General features: G+C 46.2%; 1 pseudogene; it reads left to right on the top strand.

Moving 5' to 3' along the window:
• The first annotated feature begins 409 nt into the window (after positions 1-409).
• LOC126528675 (U2 spliceosomal RNA) lies at positions 410-589 on the top strand (annotated as a pseudogene).
• The last annotated feature ends 17,208 nt before the right edge of the window (positions 590-17,797 follow it).

Here is a 17,797-nt window from a genome sequence, read left to right as displayed (position 1 = left end):
GCATGGCACCTTTCACTAACAAATCCCGGCACGTAGAACAGACACTCACCTCACGGCTTTCCCAGGGCACACTGCTTACCCTAGTCAAGGCGATCGTGCGTTGTTCGACGTCCTGCAGTGCAGTAATGGTGGCGAGGTCCCTTGAAAACCGCAAGCGGTCCCACACAATACAGATTACACAAAATTGGTTCCCCACAAGCTCCCTCATTTGTGTTATATTTATATATACATTTGGTCACATTTATTTATTCGCATGGACAACAGGACCAACGCCCCGAAGAGCCGGAGGAAACTAGACACGCGTGAAATTTCGACGGGACCGCCACCAGGGGAGACCGGAAGGGGAAAAAAAATGGAGATCCACAGGCGCTTGGAACGCCGACAAAGAGAGAGTGATGCGAAGGTAGACATGGTCGACGTGGGTCAAGGTGTAGCATCTGTTTTTATCAGCTTGATATCTGATACGGGTTGTATTTGGACCCAAGTTATTAAGCTTGTTTTTGCAAGTTGTCGGAGTGCGTGATGCCTGCTTCACCTACGCCGCGGGTCAGCCCGGTATTGCACTATCTTCGGGATCGGCCCACGTTTTTGGTCTACGGATATCGATCCACTCGAAATTACCCATATGCAGCTTCACTGTGCAAACGCCAGGCGCAGCGGGGGCTCGAACCAGCGAACTCACGATCGCGATATATGCGATTTGGATCTATGCTCGTTTGGAACGCTCGGCTATTGCTTCGAGGTGCAGCAGACGACGCAGAAAGATTTATATACCTACCACGCGGAATTCAGCGGCCTTGTTATGGTAAATGCCATTTTGCAAGAGCTCTTTTTGTCATTTGAAGAGCTGCTGCTGCAACCCGCTGAAAGTTAAGTCCCTGAATTCAATAAATCCACTTGAATGTAACAATCGATGCAGTAGTTTCATCACAAAGCGCTTTTTACTGACCAAAAATGGCGTCAAAAATTTGAACGTGTCCAAAGGCTCCCGAGCTTCGTAATCAATTTGGAACGAGGTTTTGGTCGCAAATATTGGTACCACTTGCATGATATGTTTGTCTAGGGGCGTAGAATCTAATTACTAGACGCGTGTTTTGAAAAATTGCCTCTATAATTAGCTATTCGCGAAAAACGACGCATTCCAACAAGAAAACGCGCATTTTTGCAGGAGCGGCCGCTAGAGGTGCTGTTAGGAGATCTAGGCACCACTGGCCTGCTTGAAGCCCTTGGGTTCAACGAGAGCCGGGGGAAAGTAAACATGTCCGCAATAGATATTAGTAAGAGCCGATTGGAAGACTGGCGGAAGAAAAGTAGGGAAGCGACAAAAACGCAGACGTACGAAAACCAATTTCACGATAGGGAGTAACAAAATATGGTTATGGGAATTCACGGTGGCTTTTCTTTCTCTTTTTTTTTTCTTCGTTTTAACTTAGGTAGGACATTAAGCAGTATAACAGCAAGAGCTTGGTGGCGGAACCCACCGCCAATGTTCCAAAGCAGACGCTCATAACAACCATCCGTCCTGAAGCTTCCTGAAGCTTCGCGCATCGCAACTCAAATGGCTGCCCAAGACCCTACGGAGCCGGTCCAAAATGGTCGTGCCTTCGCCGAAGCCACTCGGAAGCAGGACGCCGCGCGCCAATCAAACCTGAAACACGGTCGCCGACCCGCAAAACATGCGCCATTCGCTGCGGCGGACCGCGAGCTTACGAAGCAAGCGTGCAACAGCTTCTGTGCAGGCACGATTCGTTTTCATGTTCAACCGATTCCTATGAAAGAGAGATCAACCATAACTACGATATATTTATGTAACACCGGTTCTGTAATACAGTAACGCGTACCCCGCCCCCGCAGTGTCTTCAAGGAAAATGAAATGAAAAGGCGAGGCACCCAGCTTGTGTCGCAGGAGCACCACCATCGTTCGCTAACGAGGCCAAGGGCGAGCGAATAATATGAACTTAAAGATGTTCACAAGAGTCACACGACTATTTAAAAGCAGTATATTTGATGGAACTCACATGAAAGATATACAGCCGCAAAAATATCTGCAACCTTATAGAAAACGTTCTAAAATCCTGCATTACAACGTTAAAACTTTTTTCCCCTCTTCGTCACATTACCTGCCTTTAGTATTTACTCGTCAGCTTTCTGTTCCTTTCTTCCTAAGATTTATATAGCGAGTTCGAATGTAGGGCGTTGCTTTGGTTCCTGAATCGTATTCCATAGTATCTAACATTGGTCTCAAAGACATCATTATTGTTCTAAATCACGCGTTCCGACAAGAAATAAAGAAACAAGACGCTCAATTTACTTCTGGTTTGTGTACAAAGTGTGCTTATCCGTTTTTGGAAAAATTGGTAGTGAAAATTAATTCCTGTATTCATCAGAAATTATGTACGTTAGGCTTAGCCATCAACCATAATGGGTATGGGTCTGAAGATCAGAGGACAAGAAGAAGAACTGTGCTCCCGTGCAAAACAACGTAGCTATACTGCCAGTATATTCCAAGGATCTGCATCTATACGTACAGCCTTGCTCGAACCGTCTCTTGAATCCCCGCCATCGACATACGCCTTTGCATCATTTAATTCCCTAACTAGGGGCGCGGGGGACCTCGCGGAAGCTCGCACACGTCCGTCAGCCTGATGTCTTCGACGCCGCCGACCCTGTACCCTGACGCGTTATTAGCGCACTTCTCGTACGCGTCAACCGTGAGCAGCAGCGGGAACGAGACGGCGGCTGCTGAAGGAACATCGAGGGAGAGTGCGCCGCACCCAGAGCACCATCATGAGCCTCGGTCGTGGGAGTGCCGCGAATCAAGAGTACAGGGTCCTCCCCCCATCACGTACTGCAATGCCGCCTGTGATACTGGACCCAACAACCGCGGAGTTCCTTTAGAGGTACGCGTACAATTTTTCGTACTGCCAGCGCGTCCACATACCGATTTTGCGAAGGACAAGCACTATCCCTCGTATTCCAGAAACTTCATCCACTCAACACTCCATAGAAAAAAACTGTTGGCAGTGCCACCACCCGATAGAAGCGGTCATTACGTTATAGTGACGCAACGCAGTAATACTAAAATAAAATAAATTATGGGGTTTTACGTGCCAAAACCACTTTCTGATTATGAGGCACGCCGTAGTGGAGGACTCCGGAAATTTCGACCACCTGGGGTTCTTGAACGTGCACCTAAATCTAAGTACCACGGGTGTTTTCGCATTTCGCCCCTCGATATGTGGCCACCGTGGCCGGCATTCGATCCCGCGACCTTGTGCTCAGCAGTCTAACACCACAGCCACTTAGCAACCACGGCGGGTCGCAGCAACTCTTGAGAAGCGTAGCGTCTTTCATAGTCGAGAGACAGCGCCGCGCTTAATTGGGTTCAGGGGCGGCAGAGATTTGAGTTGAGGTTCCTTTGTGAATACGAGGGTATCTCAACCTGTGCCACGTTGTGCGGGACAACTGGAAATTACTATTTGCACAACGCGACGGCCTAGCCATTAGCGGCACTGATGACCGGAGTGCGAAAGCTTTAGGTTACGTTAGTTATGGTTAGGTTATGTTAGTTTAGGTTAGGGTTCGTACGTGGGGCCTGCCAGTCAGCCACAACAAGGGCGTAAATCGCCCCAGTCACGTCAGGCACGGCTCTGCAGGCCTGCGAGTACGCTTCTTAAACGTCTCGGTGTTGGTCCTGAGTTGCGGTCGGCAAGTGTTTTCGCCACTTCGTGTTTGAGTTTGGCATGTGCGGCAAACGTGCCTCTTAGCATCTGCGCCAAAACTGGCCGGCACGGCCGTCGCGCTGTACAGATAGCCATTTACGGTAGACTCGCACGCCGTCGTATAAGTAGACACTCGATAAGAAGACGCGATAAACATATATGGCTATTCTGGGCCACGATAATGTAAGATTCCATTAGAATTCGTTTCTTTATCGCGCTTCGTCAGTAGTCCGAAGAGCGCTTCGCCTACTTTATCAGTAGCATCGGCCAATAATGCGCGGTTATAGTGAAAAGAACGATAAGAAAGGAATAGAATAGGGCGAAAAGAATCGCGACAACGAACCTGTCCTTCTTCCTGAAGCAATCTTAGACGGCGCTAGCTTTGATTTGATTGGTAACGTCTTTATCAGAAAGGGAAAAAAAATTGCCCCTGTTGACTTCAGCATTCGTGGTGGCATTCGGAAACCCCTTGGGGTGCCTTAATTCTACTTTTCATGGGGGAGAATACCGGTCTAAGGCAAAACGCATTATTTACGCTCGAAAAACACGGATGTCGACGTAATACGTTTCAAGAAGAAACTACAATTATTATTTTGTTGTTCAAATATTGCTTAAATGAAGTAGAGCTTTGATTTAAACTTGCTGCATCTACGAGAAGGAGACAGAAATTTCGTTGATTGTTGGGAGTATGTTTCTTTTTTTGTTAAGCTCTGAGATACGGTTTAAAATTTCGTGAAAATAAGAGAACAGACGAAAACATCGACACTTAGTGTCTGTGTCTTTGTAATTCAGAAACGACACGAGTATTGTAGTTGGCAAACGAGGACTACATAGAAACCAGTCAAATGTAGCGCTAATCATATATAATGTATACCTTCCGTGTGCCCGAACTTTAGAGCATTAGAATTCGGCCTACTGAAATAAGTTTACAACGGATATAATATTTGAATGTGAAACAGACACTGTACTGAGATGGTCACATGCACGTTATATTAGGGTATATGAAAGAGTCTGATTACTGGTCGCAGTAATGAGCACACACGTCATCAAAGAAAATACTACGATTTATACAACATTACAGGATATACTAGCAATACAAAATAAATGTAAGGGAAATAACAACGTTGCGAGATATTGAGGGCATCATCATCGTCATCATCATCAGCCTGGTTACGCCCACTGCAGGGCAAAGGCCTGGCCCATACTTCTCCAAATACCTCGTTCATGTACTAAGTGTGGCCATGTTGTCCCTGCAAACTTCTTAATCCCATCCGCCCACCTAACATCCTGCCGCCCCCTCGTACGCTTCCCTTGGAATCCAGTCCGTAACCCTTAATCACAATCGGTTATCTTCTCTCCACATTACATGTCCTGCCCATGCCCATTTATTTTTCTTGATTTCAACTAAGATGTCATTAAATCGCCTTTGTTCCCTCACCCAATCTGCTCTTTTCTTATCTCTTAACGTTACACCCATCATTCTTGTTTCCATAGCTCGTTGCGTCGTCCTGAATTTAAGTAGAACCCTTTTCGTAAGCCTCCAGGTTTCTGCCCCGTACGTGAGTACTGGTAAGACGCAGCTGTTATATACTTTTCTCTTGAGGGATAATAGCAACCTGCTGTTCATGTTCTGAGAATGCCTGCCAAACGCACCCCAGCCCATTCTTACTCTGATTATTTCAGTCTCATGATCCGGATCCGCGGTCACTACCTCCCCTAAGCAGATGTATTCCCTTACCACTTCGAGTGCTTCGCTACCTATCGTAAACTGCTGTTCTCTTCCGAGACTGTTAAACATTACTTTAGTTTTCTGCAGATTAATTTTTAGACCAACCCTTCTGCTTTGCCTCTCCAGGTCAGTGATCATGCATTGCAATTGGTCCCCTGAGTTACTAAGCAAGGCAATATCATCAGCTAATCGCAAATTACTAAGTTATTCTCCTATAACTCTTATCCCCTATTCTTCCCAATCCAAGTCTCTGAATATCTCAAGTAAACACGCTGTGAATAGCAATGGAGAGATCGTATCTCCCTGCCTGACGCCTTTCTTTATTGGGATTTTGTTGCTTTCTTTATGGAATACTACGGTGGCTGTGGAGCCGCTATATATATCTTCAGTATTTTTACATACGGCTCGTCTACACCCTGATTCCGTAATGCCTCCATGACTGCTGAGGTTTGATTTGATTTGATTTGATTTATTGATTTCCATTTACACACACACATGTACAGAGGAGTGGTAAATGGAGGTGGATGAGGGAAAAAAGCCGCACAGACGCGGCTTGAGGTAACCTCACCCCCTTAGGTACAAATGGCTGCATGGGGTAACACATCAAGCGCCATATAAATTACATTTATCTAGTGGCCATAAAACATTGCAGTTATACAATATATGAAAGAACAGTGAAATATTTCCACAATAACAATGCAAAACACACTGCGGCATTGAAATAAATAAATGATATACACTTGGTAACATAGACAAAAAAGAGGAACATAACACACATCATTAATCATTAACAAACGTGCTCTAAAGAAGTGAAAGCAATAGAGTTTTAAATTCTGACAGTGATAAATCCTGTAAATTGAAGCCTGCTCTGTCGTATAAATTCAGTAATCTTGGAAGGTTGTAACACAACATTTGACAACCGTAGTTAGTTCTAGAGCGCGGAACCTTCCAGACTTCAGGTGTACGAGTTGAATAACTGTATGAATTGACGGATAGATTTGCAAGTTCTACAAGTAAAGTATTGTTACGTTTGGTATTAAAGTAATACTCGCGTAATAGTCTGCAGTCATAGATCTTATGGGCTGTCGCAATGTTGTATTTCTTGAACAGGTTTTCAGTATGGGCGGCAAACGGTACATTAGCGATGACACGTATTATTTTCTTCTGCATACGAAATAATTTACTCAAGTTACATTCAGTTGTGGTGCCCCATACAAGATGCCCATAATGTATGTGAGACACGAATAAGGCATTATAAATTAATAATTTTACAGAGACGGGTAAGGTATATCTGTAGCGATTTAAAACACCTGTTAGGCGGCTAAGTTTTTGGAGTACAAAGCTTACATGGTCGTCCCATTGCATGGTACTCGTGAAGTGTACCCCTAACACCTTTGCAGAAAAAGTGAGTTCTATATTTGTGCATCTATACGCTAATGTTAGATCTGGAGGAAGAAGACTCATGCCTTTGGTATGAAAAATTAGGGCCTTTGTTTTCGCCGTATTTACTTTTAGACAGTTCTCAGTGGACCAATAGGATAGGCTGCGCAAGAAGTCATTTGCCATACTAATTAAATTGGTACAAGAAACGGACGAGATGAAAACACTTGTGTCATCTGCGTAAATTATAAATTTCGCCTTTTCGTAGATAGAAGTAATGTCGTTAGCATATAAGTTAAACAGCAACGGGCCCAAAATGCTACCCTGTGGGACGCCACAAAGTATTTATTTGGTTACCGATGTATTGTGGCCTACAGAAACAAACTGGCGTCTGTTATTAAGATACGATTTTAATAATTGAAGTGGAATGCCTCTAATCCCATATTTCTCTAGTTTGTAGAATAAAATGTTGTGACTGTTGTGAAAAGGTTTCGACTGAATCAAACGCTTTCTCGTGATCAATGAAAGCTATATATAAGGGTTGGTTATATTCCGCACATTTCTCTATCACCTGATTGATAATGTGACTATGGTCTATTGTTGAGTAGCCTTTGCGGAATCCTGCCTGGTCCGTTGGTTGAAAGAAGTCTAAGGTGTTCCTGATTCTATTTGCAATTACCTTGGTAAATAGTTTGTAGGCAACGGACAGTAAGCTGTTCGGTCTATAATTTTTCAAGTCTTTGGCGTCCCCTTTCTTATGTATTAGATTACGTTAGCGTTCTTCCAAGATTCCGGTACGCTCGAGGTCATGAGGCATTGCGTATGCAGGGTGGCCAGCTTTTCTAGAACAATCTGCCCACAATCCTTCAACAAATCTGCTGTTCCCTGATCCTCCCCAGCGGCCTTCCCCCTTTGCATAGATCCCAAGGCTTTCTTTACTTCTTCCGGCGTTACTTGTGGGACTTCAAGTTCCTCTAGACTATTCTCTCTTCCATTATTGTCGTGGGTGCCACTGGTACTGTATAAATTTCTGTAGAACTCCCCAGCCACTTCAACTATCTCATCCATATTAGTAATGATATTGCCGGATTTGTCTCTTAACGCATACATCTGATTCTTGCCTATTCCTAGTTTCTTCTTTACTGCTTTTAGGCTTCCTCCGTTCCTGAGAGCATGTTCAATTCTATCCATATTATACTTCCTTATGTCAGCCGCCTTACGCTTGTTGATTAACATGGAAAGTTCTGCCAGTTCTATTCTAGCTGTAGGGTTAGAGGCTTTCATATATTGGCGTTTCTTGATCAGATCTTTCGTCTCCTGCGATAGCTTACTGGTTTCCTGTATAACGGAGTTAGCACCGACTGCTATTGCATACTCCTTAATGATGCCCATAAGATTGTCGTTCATTGCTTCAACGCTAGGGTCCTCTTTCTGAGTTAAAGCCGAATACCTGTTCTGTAGCTTGATCCGGAATTCCTCTGTTTTCCCTCTTACCACTATCTCATTGATTGGCTTCTTATGCACCAGTTTCTTCAGTTCCCTCCTCAAGTCTAGGCTAATTCGAGTTCTTACCATCCTATGATCACTGCAGCGCACCTTGCCGAGCCCGTCCACATATTGTATGATGCCAGAGTTAGCGCAGAGTATGAAGTCTATTTCATTTCTAGTCTCGCCATTCGGGCTCCTCCACGTCCACTTTCGGCTATCCCGCTTGCGGAAAAAGGTATTCATTATCCGCGTATTATTATGTTCTGCAAACTCTATTAATAGCTATCCCCTGCTATTCCTAGAGCCTATGCCATATTCCCCCACTGACTTGTCTCCAGCCTGCTTCTTGCCTACCCTGGCATTAAAGTCGCCCATCAGTATAGCGTATCTTGTTTTGCTTTACCCGTCCCCGATTCCACGTCTTCATAGATTTCGACTTCCTGGTCACCATGACTGGATGTAGGGGCGTAGACCTGTACGACCTTCAATTTGTACCTCTTATTAAGTTTCACAACAAGACCTGCCACCCTCTCGTTAATGCTATAGACTTCCTGTATGTTACCAGCTATATCGTGAATTAATCAGGAATCCGACTCGTAGTTCTCGTCTCTCGGCCAAGCCCCTGTAGCACAGGACGTGCCCGCTCTTTAGCACTGTGTATGCTTCTTTTATCCTCCTAACATCACTGAGTCCTATTATATCCCATTTACTGACCTCTAATTCCTCCAATAGCACTGCTAGACTCGCCTCACTAGATAACGTTCTAGCGTTAAACGTTGCCAGGTTCAGATTTCAATGGCGGCCTGTTCGGACCCAGGTATTTTTAGCACCCTCTGCTGCGTCACAGGTCTGACCGCTGCCGTGGTCAGTTGCTTCGCAGCTGCTGCCCCGCAGGGGCGTCTGCGTAAGCAGGCGTTTCGTGTGTTGCGACACCACGTATCCGAGCACACGAGGCTTGGACCCTCCCGCGTGTAGCCGTGCGCGGCTTAGTCGTGTCTGGGGAAAAGGGGATCCTGGGGGTCGAGCCGATGCTGGGTGTTGGGACCTTTAAGGCCCCCCGGCGGAGGCAACACACCTCTTCCGCCTCGGCTTCACATAGACGGCTCCTGCAGACTGACCCACCTGGAGGAAATCGGCAGTCGCCTTTTCCTGTCTCTCTCTTCCTACAACCTTCGTCTTTCGCTTACTTTCCACCTTTCCTGTCCCCTTCTCTCTTCTATTTACTTCCTTCTCCTTAACGGCAAGGGTTAACCCTGTGTGGCTCTCCAACCTTGGGTACACCATATTTGCTTATAGGGGCGGCGTACGACTGGCGTCGTGCAGACTTGTGTGCAAGCTCTGCCGCGTCACCTCGTTGTGCTCCGTGGTGGGCGGTCGGCGCTGTTGCCGAATGTTTATATATTTTCATGGAAACTTCTTTCCCGCACCTTCCTGATCGCCCTCAGAAACGAGGGCGCACCGAAGATGTCTTCAAGTTTTTCGGACACCAAATCCAGAATTTTCCCCGCTTCCATGTTATTCACTCTGAAAAGTCAAACAAAGCAGTGCGAACCATTTCACCATTCCTTGTTCCAAAGTCCTTGGCTGATGTTTTTGGTCCAGGTTACAAGGTGTCGAGGATGGCAAGCGGTGACCTCCTCTTGGAGCTCCGCGATCTGAAACAATATAAGAAACTACCGAAACAAGTGTCATTTGGGGAGAACCACATAACAGTAACCCCGCACCGTAAAATGAACACCACCCGTGGTGTTGTGTCGGATGATGATTTGCTTGAGCTGACTGAAGCGGAACTCCTGGAGGGCCTCAGTGAGCAAAATGTGATCAATGTCAAAAGAATTAAGATGAGGCGAGATGGCAAAGAGATTCAGACGAAGCACCTAATAATTACCTTTCGTTCAAGTGTCTTGCCCGAGTCAATCGAGGCCGGGTACATCAAGCTCCGTGTTAGGCCGTACGTGCTAAACCCACTCCGTTGTTTCAAATGCCAGCGCTTCGGCCACAGCTCGCAGCGCTGCCGAGGCCGCCAAACTTGTGCGAAATGCAGTGCCCAAGAACACACCTGTGAAGCTTGTGAGAACGCTCTCCACTATGTAAACTGGGACGAGGATCACGCTGCGTATTCGCGGTCATGCCCCTCCTCGAAGAAGGAAAAAGAAATTGTAACGATCAAAGTAAAAGAGAATATATCGTTCAAAGAGGCACGCAGGCGGGTAGCATACCTGCCAAAGAAAAGCTTTGCCGAAGTGGCGCGTCAGGGGGCAGCGTCACAACAGCCTCCGGCGGCTGTGCGACCCACAAGCAGTGAGTCGGCAGTTACGCCATCTGCCCCCGCAGCGGTTGCAGGTAGCGCTGCTGCGCCAACCCAGCAGAAGGAACCATCGACCTCGAAGGTGGGCGCAGCCGAGACTGCCCCAACCTCCCCGGCCCCTTCCAGCGCTGGGAACAGCCGGCGCAGCGAAATCCCTCAGGGAGCCCCATCGGCCTCCGGGCTGGTGGGCGCAGGGGTCTTGCCCTCCAAGGTGGGACTCTCTCTGGTAACTTCTCGCTCGCAAGAGCACGTGTCCGGCGCCTCACAAGAGGCAATGGACACTAGACCTATCCTCAAGGCGCACCAAGTGCCTAAGGAGCGGCGAGGCTCCCTTGAACGCTTCAGAAAGGGCAAAACCCCCATTACAGGGCCTCGAAAGAGCTCTGTAATTTAAGGCATCACTTCCGTTTCCGTATACACAGCACCAATTTACTTTAAATATGGATACACAAATTATTCAATGGAACGTCCGAGGTCTTCTTAGAAACCTTGATGATGTACAAGAACTTATCCGCAAACACAATCAAAAAGTGCTGTGTTTACAGGAAACACACTTAAAATCGAAACACACAAACTTTCTCAGTATGTTACGTTTCGCAAAAATGGCGATGATGCTGTCGCATCATCGGGTGTTGTTGCCAGTATTATTCATAAAAAGATAGCGTGTCAACGTTTGCAGCTACAAACGTCTCTCGAAGCAGTGGCGGTTCGAGTTGTTCTCCTAAACAAACTCGTCACCATCTGCTCACTTTAGATACCCCCGCATTACCAATTAAACAAACACGAATTTCAGTCCTTTATAGATCAATTTCCAGAACTTTATGTTCTTCGCGATTTCAATGCACACAGCTGCTTGTGGGGAGACTCTCCTATCGATGCGCGAGGTCGTCTCGTTGAACAGTTCCTTTTTTCGTCCGGTGCGTGTCTGCTGAATAAGAAGGAACGCACATATTACTCTCTTGCAAACAGAACCTTTTCTTCAATTGATCTTAGCCTTGTTTCCCCATCTGTACTGCCTGAACTCAAATGGGAAGTTACCAACAATCCTTACGGAAGCGACCACTTTCCCATACTGCTAAGAACACCTAAAGAAAACGAATATCCATCACAGGCTCCTAGGTGCAAGATTGACACAGCTGATTGGGAGAAATCCCGAACTCTCACTAGTATCTCACGGGTTGACATCTCCTCGTTAGGAATTGATGCTGCTGTGGAGTATTTTACAGCCTTCATAATAGATGCCGCATCTAAATGCATATCAGAAGTAAATGGCTTGGCATGTAAACGGCGTGTCCCGCGGTGGAGCGACAAATGTAGGATCGCTCGTAAGAAACAGAACAAAGCGTGGGGGTTGCTACGCGCCTCTGCCACTGCGGAGAATCTTATGAACTTTAAGAAAGTCAAGTCCCAAGGCAGGAGAACGCGCCGACAGGCTAGAAGAGAGAGTTGGCAGAAGTTTTTGTCGGGTATCAACTTGTTTACAGATGAGGCCAAAGCATGGAACAGGGTTAATAGGATTAGAGGGCGGCAAACAAATTCACTCCCTCTGGTAAACACACAGGGCGATACACTGCAAGATCAGGCGGACTCACTTGGGGAACACATTGAGAGCGTGTCAAGTTCAAACCAATATTCGAAATCCTTTCTGAAATATAAACAAATAGAAGAACGTAAGCCATTCACAAGAAAAAGTCGAAATAATGAGCCTTACAGCCGCCCTTTTAGTATTGCCGAGTTGAGAGCTGCCTTGAGCTCATGCAAGAGCTCCGCACCTGGATCTGACAGAATCTTGTATGAAATGATCAAAACCTTACACAATGACACTCAAGTTACACTCCTCGCACTTTTCAGCATCATTTGGGCTGCAGGATACCTTCCAACTGCATGGAAAGAAGCCATTGTGGTCCCTGTTTTGAAACAAGGCAAAGATCCCTCCTCAGCGGCAAGCTATCGCCCTATAGCCCTCACAAGTTGCCTGTGTAAGGTATTTGAAAAAATGATTAATCGGCAACTCATTCACTTCCTTGAAGTGAGCAAAATGCTTGATCCCTATCAGTGTGGCTTTAGAGAAGGGCGCTCCACAACTGATCATCTTGTACGTATTCAAGGAAATATCCGTGACGCATTTGTACAGAAACAGTTTTTCTTATCCATATTCCTCGGTATGGAGAAGGCGTACGACACAACGTGGCGTTGCGGTATCTCAAGAGACTTGTCAGAAATGGGCATCCATGGTAATATGCTAAACCTAATAGAAAGCTATCTGTCCAATCGTACCTTCCGGGTAAAAGTCGGCAATGCACTTTCACGTCCTTTTACGCAAGAAACGGGTGTACCCCAAGGAGGCGTGCTCAGCTACACGCTCTTTATCGTGAAGATGAACACGCTTCGTGCTTCATTACCACCGGTCATTTTTTATTCTATGTGGACGACATTCAAGTAGCTTTCAAATCCTGTAACCTCGCAGTGTGCGAGAGACAGGTACAGCACGACCTGAACAAAGTGTCAAAGTGGGCAGAGAAAAATGGATTTAAGATCAATCCTAACAAAAGTTCCTGTGTTCTTTTTACAAGAAAAAGAGGCCTGGTCCCGGATCTTACTTAGAACTGTGCGGACAACAAATACCTGTCAACACAGAGCACAAATTCCTAGGTATAATACTTGACTATAGACTCACTTTCATTCCACACATCAAATATCTGAAAGAAATATGTCTAAAAACAATGAACATAATGAAACTTCTATCCCAGACTACATGGGGTAGCGACAGGAAATGTCTAATGAATCTCTACAAGAGCCTAATTCGGTCAAGATTGGATTATGATGCCGTAGTCTATCACACTGCCACCCCGAGATCGCTAAGGATGTTGGATCCTGTCCACCATCTAGGTATCCAATTAGCCATTGGCGCTTTCAGAACAAGCCCGATTGAAAGCTTATATGCCGAATCAAATGAGTGGTCGCTCCACCTGCAGAGATCATACATCTGCTTTACCTATTTCCTTAAAGTGCACTCTAATCGTGAACATCCATGTTTTAATACCGTAACCGATGTGACGTGTGCTACACTTTTCAGCAATCGCCCCTCCATAAGACAGCCTTTCTCGCTGCGTCTGAAGGAGCTTAGCGATGAAATCCATGTCCCGCTCCTCGAGCATCGCTTAATGCACCTAACCAAGCTCTTACCTCACGCGAATTTTTTTTTAATCCGGTGGAAAATTGAGCGGCACCAGGATTCGAACCACGGTCCTCTCGCACACGAGGCGGATGCTCTACCTCTACGCCACCGCTGCACCGCTATATTGAGGGCAAATATCCACAAATAATTTTAATTCAAGCTTCCCCTTATGATTATACGACCTGAAGCATTTGTGCACTATCCATGGGCTAATTGCACTTACCGAAAGTACTTTTTTTCTTGTTCATCTCTCCTTCCACATTCCTGGCTTTCTTGGCGTTTTCAGTGCGCCTGCATAAGAATACAGAATATTTACCAACGCATGCTTTCGAAAGTATCTCAAATGCCTTCAGGGCACCAGCTCGAAGCATGTTGTCGCAGTTAAACACCTTAAGGGGACACCAAAGATAAAAATATGCTAGGTTGATTTCTAAAAAACCCTTCTACAATACCAAAAACTAACCCTTAGCGTCAGAGGAGGCATGGCGAGCAAGAAAAGATGCACAAACGAGAGTGTTGTTGACGCCACCTTGAAGTTTCCGCACCAGGTTACTGTCCTCACGGCGTCTGGTCGCCGTCTGGTCGCCGTCACTGGGCACGGCGTCTACTCGGGCCCAGCCAAGTTTCAACTTGGTACTTTCAAAGTGACATAGACGGAACTTGGCGTATTTCAGAAATTTTTACTGCGCGATATCTGCAGATAAAAGAGTAAACAGCGCTATGAAATCCGTGACGTCATATTGACATACCGGCAGCGATGATAAGGCGCGAAGTTCAGAAAATGATACTTTGACCTCGATTCTCTCTCCTGATATTGAACGTATCATCATGAAATCAACGAAAATAAAGTTTTGTTGCTTTGGTCACCATCGCGTTAAGTCGGCCTTTGTGAACAACTGCTTTCCTGTTACACAGGTCCATATCGCGTGCTCCGCAAAGTGACCGATGTCACCTATGAAATCGCTCTAGCCACGTCCACTATGTCCTCCGCTGTGACAATCAGTGACATTGTCCACGTTGCCGTACTAAAGCCCTACAACTCTCCACGCACCTTTGATATTTAACAGCACCGTGACGGTGCTTTCGTCGCCGGGGGGATGGGGGGGGGGTAGTATTACGATATCATCGAGCGATGCTCAAGAGACGAGCCGCCGCGAGAACGACGATGAAGCTGGTCGGTGCCTTTGGCGCGAGCGAGTGTCAGCCTGGCTGCCTGGCTCCAGTGTAAATAGCGTGTAAATAGCCTCTTTCGTCTGTGGCTTTCCACACGTAACAATACAACAGGTACGAGGTGCTCTGGGGTATGTGGAAAAGTGCAATTGTTCATATCGTGCGAAAGAACCATGCGCGCCGAAAGTGGCAAAATGAGCGGCTGCGGGTCTAGGAATCGGCTTCACAGTGCGTCGGCTTCTTTGACGGTAGCATACGTAAAGGAAGCACCGTCATCCCTCACAAGCGATAGGTTCGACGCACAGATGAGAGCACAGCAATACGATAGCGCACGAGCAGAGTTACGTGGTTTTATTTCATATTTCGCCAGCAGTCTTTAAACGCCCGTAAAAATCACCACGCAGCATGCATCGTGCCACAAAAAATTGGATCTGTCGTTTTGGAATGCTCTCTACAACGTAACGAAAGACACGTGGCCCTATAGTGAATATCAAAAATTGTGCATAATTGATCGTGGGTAATGAACTGATTAAGCGTAATGTAAAAATACCCTAAGGAGCCCATGACGGCGAGCCATTTGTCGTTGTTTTCATTCTGTCGCGGGTAACTACTTTTTTGAAAATTCTTGGTTCATGTTACTTGAAACACGCTGAATATAATGAGAAAATTCATGGGCCCGTCGGAGCCGACCGGTTCGTCAATCGCTGCATTTTTCTCCGTCTTGCTGGTGCTTTGTTTCGGTGTTCATCGAACCTGTGTGGTACCACAGAGTTCGCCGAAGGAGGATGTCACATTCTAGGATTAAAGTTAAGAGGAAGCGTTAGCTCAAGGCCTCCTATCTAAAGCATGAGAAAGGAGAAATCGTTTTTCTCGGCAACCATTGTACCGAATTTGATGAGGTCTGTTGCGTTTAATAGAAAAGTCAGTCTAGTCACTGCTGGTTGCGAATTTCCGATTTACATTGTCAATAGTTTATTAGAGATTGACAAATGTCACAAACTTTCAGAAAACGAAACTATCAAATCTACAACTCTGTAACTCAGCAATAAAAATGCTGTCACGATTCTGTAGATTCCACCCGCTAGTACATATAAAGCGAACAAAATGTATACATGATACATGGCTGTGATACAGACCACCAAGTTGTGACTAAAAATCTTGCAAATCCCTAGTAAACAATGTCACAAGTTCACGTAAGACATAAATTATCATATAAACATTGTCTGATTTGGATGCTCTAATGAATGGAGTTCACAGAACTGCAATATTTGTAATTGGTGCAGCGCTAGGAATTTCTATACGTCGTGCTTTTATTTTTTCAAACTTGCCAATTTTCGATCATTCCTTTAACTATCGAACGCACTAAATCCAAATTGTGGTTAAAAAAGTCATTATAATTTAACTTTCTCTGTCAAATGCAACAAGTTTCGTTAAAATTGGCCTAGTGTTTTTTTTCTTTTTTTTCAGAAAAGCATTTGTGCGTTTTACATGCATTTGAATAGGCGGCATCAGAGTTGGGCCCGAGCTAAAGCTTCCCCTGACGCTTTCTCGATTTTTATGGGTGACAAAAGGGCTTTTCGAAAGAGCCGCTGCCATCCGAATCGCACGTCGCGCATTGTTAAAAACGCTGTTAGCGAATGAGGTCAATGCGGTGTCCGGCGAGAGTCGACACTTCTATGGGTGACGGCATGTTTGTTGACGCAAAATTTGTTCATCGAGCTTGGGTTTCTGCACTACTTCGGTCAATTCGCCGACGCAAACGCAAAACCCAGTTTGCGTCTCGCGCACGCGCAGTGGCGCTGACGCAGGAAAGTTTTTGATTAGGGGACGCAAGCCGCTCGCGTACGCAAGAACTAGGGGCTACGGTACTGCGCACGCGCAGACCGAGATGTAGGGATTTGCGCATGCGCAGTATCGTGGCCCCTAGTTCTTGCGTACGCAAGCGGCTTGCGTTCCCTAATCTAAAACTCTCTGCTATTCCATTTTTTTTCTTGTGGCCACAAAACCTCTGCGGCCCTTATTTCAAAACTCCTTAATGTGCATGACATGACAGCGTATATTGCGTCATGTTATATTGAGTGTAGGCACGCGTATCATCGGGTGTTGCAGTGAGCCTTTGCGCGCAGGCTGTGACTGTCGCACTGTGTTGCATCCTGGGTTAATAAACACGGGTTTGCCGACGATCTGTCTATGGTGGCTTCTCTGCGCCGTATCGACGAACCCGGCCGTAGCGCTCTTTGTGTGTTACGGTGTCGAGGAGCGTCGCGTCCTCTCCTGACCGCGCTTGCAGGGTCAGCCTCGCGCAAACCAGTCTCAACAACATTTCGACTATGTTAGTTAAAAGTTTGCATGGTATATGGTTCGCACACGTACATTGGATCCTGCGCCAAATGTGCTCGCTGATGCGCCAAATCGGCTTTATTGCCTGCGCCAGGACCTGCGCTGAAAGGTGAAATGGCTGTTCGACCACTGCTGCGATGTTGGGCTGCTAAGCACGAGGTCGTGGGACCGAATCCCGGCCACGGCGGCGTCATTTCGACGGGACCGAAGTGCGAAAACACTGGTGTGCTTAGATTTAGGTGCACATCAAAGAACCCGAGGTGGTGCAAATTTCCCGAGTCCCCCACTATACGGCGTGTCTCATAATCAGATTGTAGTTTTGGCACGTAAAATCCCATAATTTAATTTCTGCCGCATACCTCGCCAACGTTGCATTATGGTAAGTCGTTACACGTCCATGTCGCATGCACATTTTCCAGATATCTTTCAGTATGATATCCAGGGTTCGATGGAAGCCCGTCTTTCAGTATATGTTTCAGTAG

Source organism: Dermacentor andersoni, chromosome 9, assembly GCF_023375885.2.
Source record: "Dermacentor andersoni chromosome 9, qqDerAnde1_hic_scaffold, whole genome shotgun sequence".
Taxonomy (NCBI): Eukaryota; Metazoa; Arthropoda; class Arachnida; order Ixodida; family Ixodidae; genus Dermacentor; species Dermacentor andersoni.
This window is presented reverse-complemented; position numbering and strand designations above follow the sequence as displayed.